The sequence below is a fragment of the Lampris incognitus genome, chromosome 15 (assembly GCF_029633865.1).
Source record: "Lampris incognitus isolate fLamInc1 chromosome 15, fLamInc1.hap2, whole genome shotgun sequence".
In the NCBI taxonomy this organism is placed as follows: domain Eukaryota; kingdom Metazoa; phylum Chordata; class Actinopteri; order Lampriformes; family Lampridae; genus Lampris; species Lampris incognitus.
The window spans coordinates 25,798,133-25,805,425 of NC_079225.1; the positions used below are offsets into that span (position 1 = coordinate 25,798,133).

General features: G+C 43.6%; 1 pseudogene; it reads left to right on the forward strand.

Annotated features, from left to right (window-relative positions):
• LOC130125096 (estrogen-related receptor gamma-like) overlaps positions 1-1,369 on the forward strand; it is a 14,347-nt pseudogene extending 12,978 nt beyond the window's left edge.
• The last annotated feature ends 5,924 nt before the right edge of the window (positions 1,370-7,293 follow it).

The following is a 7,293-nucleotide window of genomic DNA, read 5'->3' on the forward strand; positions in this document are numbered from 1 at the left end:
ACACTTAGCCTTTGTTGTAGCCACCGCTGTGCATGTGTGCATGAGTGTGTGTGTGTGTGTGTGTGTGTGTGTGCGTGCATGCGTGCGTGTGTGTGTGTGCTCTTTAAACGTGATTCAGTACGTCATTCTGCTTCAAGCATGCTCTGTGTAATAAAAGTCTTGGACCCGGAGGATAGCGGTAAATAAAAAGGTTGGCTTAACTATAACCTTAAGTCATTGGGCTTTATTGAGCAAACGACTGCCAATAAACAAACAACTGCCATCAAAGTAAATGACATCTCAAGAAAAACATGAATAGTATTTCTATTTTGTCCAAATGCCCCCCCCCACTTTGTTTCTGCCCTCCACTGCCATTGTGGTCACCAATAACTGTCTTCAAGTCCAGCTGTACCCAGTGAAGCACCACTAGTTTGATGAGAAACATTGTCTTTTTCTCCTTCTCGCTCTCTCGCTCTCTCTCTTCAAGGCTTCCCATCCCTCTCCCTGGCAGACCAGATGAGTCTGTTACAGAGCGGCTGGATGGAGATTTTGATCCTGCGTGTGGTGTTTCGCTCACTGGCCTTGGAGGACCGGCTGGTGTACGCTGAGGACTATATTATGGATGAGGAGCAGTCCAAACTGGCAGGTCTGCTCGACCTCAACAATGCCATTCTGCAGCTGGTCAAGAAGTACAAAGCCATGGGACTGGAGAAAGAGGAGTTTGTGGTCCTTAAAGCCATCGCGCTTGCTAACTCAGGTACGCTACAGAGTTTAGGTGGGACTCAGCCCTGTTTGCCTACACCTGCGTTAGCGTCCAAATCTGTTCAGCTAACTCTGTATTTTTCATCTTTTGTGCCTAACAAACAAATTAAACCATCCATAACTCCATTATCTTTATTCACTCAATCCAATTTAGGGCCCTTGGGCAATTTAAGCCAACATTAAAATATTGTTGGTATCATGCTAGGGTTTGTACACATGATATGGCTTTTTGCATTGCTTTTGTTGCTTTGTTATAACGACTTGATAAATTGTAAATTTGCAAAGGAGTCATGATGATAGATTTGCCAACAAGACTTTCGTTCTTTTCCTCCTCAGTCCTTCTTCTTGTTCATTTAAATTATTATGTACCCACACTCCTGCAGACTCCATGCAAATTGAGGACTCGGAGGCAGTCCAGAGACTGCAGGACGTTCTTCACGCGGCCCTGCAGGACTACGAGACCACCCATCACCACGATGACCCCCGGCGAGCCGGCAAACTGATCATGACCCTCCCTCTCCTCCGTCAGACAGCTGCCCGCGCCGTCCAGCACTTCTGCAGCATCAAGCAGGATGGCCGAGTGCCAATGCACAAACTGTTCCTCGAGCTGCTCGAGGCCAAGGCCTGACCTGAACCCGGGGAGCTGTTGTCTTTATTCTTGACCTTAGCCTGGTTGGTAGGATGTCACAACGTGAAGGAAAAAAAGTTTTAGGCTTGCAACTGTCGTTAAAATTATGAATATGGATTTACCCAGTAATTACACTCTGTGTATGCATGGAGTGAACATGCAAGAAATGGGACAAATTACAAAAAAAACAAAACAAATTCCTTCCTTTCTGCTCCTCTTGAGATTCAAACTGAAGCGAACGGAGGAAGACTCAGAGGAAGCAGTACTGCAGTAGCGCCGCCTCGTCAAGTTTAGTTCCTTGAAGATAACAACGTGGTCAGATTCACTATATAGGACATTTTGAAATTAAGTGTGTTGACCTGCTCCACAAAAGGAGGACAATGTGAAAAAATGACGACAGGCCTCATCTGAAAGACAACAACAACAACAATAACAACAACAACAACAACAACAACAAACACCAGAAGAAATCTGGGAAAGCGATATCTACAGTAACACACCTGAAGTAAACCTTCTTATGTCAGAAGACCACCTGGTACTTGAAGATCCTTAGGGATCACTCTTATCTCTCAACCATCTTGAAGCCTGTTATCTGCATAGTGCTTTTTTTCTTATAGCAATCTCTTCTTTTTTTTAATTTTAGATTATTATATTTGTCCTTTTCTATTGAGAAACTTAATGCGTACTAACGTGTACTCTTGCCAAAGAGTAAAGACTTATTGTTGAAGAATACCAGCAAATGCCCACAGTAATATTATGTGGCCTGTAAGACACTCATATTAATAAACATGTATCCCTGCTTTCTTATTATCCTGCAGAAATACCCATGCTTTCACTGTATGAGAAACATGCAAAATACTGGTAACTGAAGGGAGCGGATGTTTCGTAGACTCATAGTTAATAGCCTTTTTCCATTGTCTCATGTAAAACAACCAATGTCTGGTTTTATTAGGATATTTCAGGGAAAGATAATTGTATATCTCTCATGATACAATTGTACAAACGTATAGTGATATTTATTGAATGCTGGCTCTGTTGTCTTGCCATTTTTTTATTATTTACTAATGTGGCATTAATGAAGATTAGAGTCATACAATTGCATCTATTTTTCGTTGAGGATTTCTAAATGATAGCAATGTAAAATAATGACACCCCCTCCCCCAGCTTCTCTGCTAGCACTGATATCTACCATATCATGATGTTCAACACAACCTGATGACAGTATGAGCAGAAAAAGTACTTGAAGAAAGTGAAGATAATAATATTGTAGAGTTGTGTAGACTCATAGATAATAACCTAACCCATGTAAAATGGCTGCCATATAATCTGTATTTCGGAGGCCTGACGTCCTCTCCACGGTATATTTCTATGTGTGTAGACTAAAACTAGTGCACTACTTTTGCTTTTAGCCATAAGGTCTGGGGAAACTGGTGGCGGTCCTCTGTAAATGTATTCCTCGGTGTGTTTTGAGTGAAGAGTCGTCTGAAACCTGTCTGTCGTTTTCGCACATGCTAAATGAAGGGATCCAAAGGAATCTGCAGTCTGAATATCTTTGTACACGAAGAAAGGCCTCCATGTTTTTTTTGCCTCCTTAGTGCAAGGTACTGTAACAATATTTATGTGTATATTTTTGTGAGAAAATATATCTGATGTGACCCAGCAATATGGTTGTGGAGGTGGTTTAAATGTGTGCGCCCTATGCTGTATATAATGTCCTATGCCAAGAGAGATGTTGTTTAAAAATGCAAACAAGCCTTGTTCAGATGAGATGTGCAGTGCTACCGTTCTCAGGTGGATTCTTGGGCAATAAAGATCATCTCCAAGTTGAAAGCTTACCTCGTTCGGCTGTCTTTCTTTCGGGGGGGGGCTTCAGAGAAAAATTTCAAGGGGAGGAGTGTACATGGGATCTGTTTTGGGCGGCACGGTGGCCCAGTGGTTAGCGCTGTCACCTCACAGTAAGAAGGTCCTGGGTTCGAATCCTGGGGTTGTCCAATCTTGGGGGTCATCCCAGGTCGTCCTCTATGTGGAGTTTGCATGTTCTCCTCGTGTCTGTGGTGGGTTTTCTCCGGGTGCTCCAGTTTCTCCCCACCATCAAAAAGACATGCATGTTAGGGTTAATACTCCTGTCTGTGCCCCTGACCGAGACATGGCAAGACAAACTGGAGTTGGTCCCCGGGCGCTGCAGGGCGGCTGCCCACTGCTCCTGTAGCTGCACAGCTAGGATGGGTTAAATGCAGAAAAAGAATTTCCCCACGGGGATTAATGAAGTAATACAAAATGTTGCACTGTCTTGACAACACTTGAAATTTCCCTTTAAAGTGTGCACCCATTAGAGTACATTTGGGCCAGGCAGGGCCCTGTTGCATGGAGATTTATAATTAACAACTGTAATGTAATGAAGTCCAACATCAGCTGCAGGGGAACATGCTTCATTAGATGGCTGGTGAAGCTAATGAAAGCAGAGGAAGACCACCGATCTCACGGTGATGCAGTGTTCTTAAGATTACTGCACAAAAACAAAAAAACAAAACAAAACAAAACCCACGTATATCAAAATATACATGACAGCAATGCTGCCGTATCATGTCCACAGATAGCTCTGCTATCTGACTGCTGCATGCTAAGCCCATCTTCTCATGCGGTTGCATTTCTAAAGTGGCAAATGTCGGTATTTGTCTCTGCTCAATCCGTTACAACGGCATCAAATTATTTACACACGCCACGAGTCTCCTCATCGTGGCGTGGTATGGGCAATCATTTTAAAGATATAACATAAAATGGCTGTGGGGACGAGCCGTGTTGCGCTCTCCATTTCTCGGGGTGGATATTGGAGGAGCAGGTTTTCAGCTGAGATGACATGGTTTGTGATTGTGTTTACAGTCAATAAGAGGGAAGCGTCAGCCGCTGCTACGCAGGTTTCAGTTGCAATCAGTCACGACTGGTAATGTCATATGAAACGCTTGATCCTATTTGATAAAGGGACCCAGACGGTGTTATTATTATCAACGGGTCTGCAATGTGCACAAGTGCCGTTTGCACGTACGAACGATACGGGAACAAATTGAACATAATGTAAAAATGTCCATTTGATCTCTGATCTGTGAACAAAATGGCCACAAATGGAAGAGGGGGGAGGACAGGGGGAGGAGAACAGGCATGCGCAGGGGAATAGAGAGGTAGACAAATTCAAAGAAAAGCGAGCCATCTCTCACTCAGTCCTTCTAATGTGGACAGAAACCACATAATGTCCTCATTTGCTCCTGTTTAAACAGGAGGGATGCTGGACCCAACTGTAGACTTTTCACCACATCAGCCATCAGTTTAAGTGAGTTAGTGGTCTTGAGCGGTATCCCAATATGTCCCTCTCTTTAAATGAGTTAGTGTGTGTCTCACGCCCGTGTCTCCCTGACACCCCAGTGATGGATGGGGTCTTGGATAGATGGGCTGTAAAAAAGGCTGATTCTGGCACTCAGGGGTGAGATCACCTCCTCAATAAAAAAGCATTGTCCCGAATCATCACGGCGAGCCATGAATGCTGATTAGGGGTATTAGACAGAGGAAAGCTTCTCCGTAAAGATAAATCAGATGAGCTGTTAGTTAATGTAGTGGACCCTCTCATTACAGCACTGAGCACTTAACAGCAATGTGGTCGGTCGAATGAGACAGGACATCTGAGAAAGAGACGGACAGTGGTCACAGTTTTCATACAAACATGCCATCGCTTTGCATCTCTGTTATCTGGCATGTTAACAAGCAGCAGCGTTGTCTTGACATGATTTAATAGCTCCCTCACTGTCAGACCTTCAGATTTTGCATTTGAAAAGCATGAAAAAGGCAACATGTGCAGATCCTATCAGGCCTAAAGCTTGTATCTAAAGGAGTTTCTTAACTGGGCCAAGTTACAGCTGATATTTCAAGGTGATAAAATGGGGAAAAGAGAAGTGCAGTTGCTGTTATAAAGTCTTTAAAAGTTTTAATGCGGCGTGTCACAACTTGTGACGTGCTGCAAAGCTATCTCATCAAGCTTTGGTACCTCGCACCTGTATATCTGTCTGGATGTGAGCTGAGCACATCCTCTCTTCCTTTTGTATTTCATGGTGAGAACCACAACCTTTAACCTTTTGCTAGTAATGAGGTCAGACCTAGACGGACGGCATGGCTCAGGAGGTAAAGTGGGTCATCCAGTAATCAGAAGGCTGCTGGTTTGATCCCCAGCTCCTGCAGAGAGCGTGTCAGAGTGTCCTTGAGCAAGACACTAAACCCCTAACTGCTCCTGATGAGCAGGATGGCACCTTGCATGGCACCTTGCATGGCAGCCTCTCCCATCAGTGTATGAATGTGTATATGGATGGGTGAATATGAGGCATACACTGTAAAACGCTTTGAGTGGTCGGTAGACTAGAAAAGTGCTCCTCCTTTCTCGTGTGTGAATGGTGTGATGTGAGTCTCCCTTGTGTGCACATGCAGTCTGTCCTCCTCCCAGGTTTCCATGGTGATGGTGGGTGCCACCTGGACACTGCTTGGCATCCCCCTCATCACATTTTCTTTTTATATAGCTTATAAATCCATATAATGTTGTTATCCTGTTTCAATGTGATATCCTTCTCTCACAAAGATGTGTGACTAATGTGTTTTTAAAAAAAATTTTTGTCGACATGGTGATGGTTGTCGTGTGACTCAGGTCCTGGGCTGTTCCAGTGGTGTCGGGACACTGCTTGGCATCCTCCTAATCATATTCTTCATATATTTTATAATTTCATTATAATTCTGTTATCCTCTTTCAATGTTGTATTCTGTAAATTGTGTTTTATTCTGTACACACATCTGTTACATGTTGTCTGTCTTGGGAGAGAGAGCCCTCCTCTGTTGCTCTCCCTAAGGTTTCTTCTTATTTTTTCTCCCTGTTAAAGGTTTTTTTTTTAGGGAGTTGCTCCTTATCCGATGTGAGGGTCTAAGGACAGAAAGTTGTGTTGCTGTAAAGCCCCCTGAGGCAAATTTGTGATTTGGGATAATGGGCTATACAAATAAAATTGACTTGACTTGACTTACATAAATGTCCATTTACCTACACTGACAGTCCAATGGTAACAACAGGTATATGTTCAAGCCATTAAAACACATACCTATTGTTGAACTGAAAATGGAAGCCACTTTATTTGACATCGTATTCTTACAAAGAATGTGTTCTCTGCATTTAATCCATCCTATTGTACAGGAGCAGTGGGCAGCTGCAGCACCCGGGGACCAACTCCAGTTCTTCTTTCCATTGCCCTGGTCAGGGGCACAGACAGAAGTATTAACCCTAACATGCATGTCTTTTTGATGGTGGGAGGAAACCGGAGAAAACCCACACAGACATGGAGAGCACACGCAACCTCCACACAGAAAGGACCTGGGATGGCCTGGGGTTCGAACCGAGGACCTTCTTGCTGCGAGGCAACAGTGCCAAGCATTGGGCCATCATGCCGCCAATGTGGAATGGGCCTTGAAATGTATGATGTTGGTTCATCCTTAAGTAAATGAAGAAATTTATGACTTAGCAAATAAGTAATAGCAGCTGTTGCCATTGCAAAGGCCTTTTAATGATGAACTGTTAAGCTTTTCACAGGAAATGTTGCTAAAGAATAAGCTATCGTCGCTAATGTGCAATAGCCAGTGGAGGGTAGTAACGAGTTACATTTACTCCTTTACATATACTTGAGTACTTTTAGAAATAAATTGTACTTCTAAGAGTAGTTGTTTTGCAGAATACTTTTTTTTACTCTTACTCGAGTACATTTGTCATACAATGAATGTACTTTTACTCCGTTATATTGGACTACATTCAACCCAGCCGCTGAGGATGCACAAGCCAGTGCATCCTTAGTGCCGGTCCCAAGCCCGGACAAATGGGGAGGGTTGCGTCAGGAAGGGCATCCGGCGTA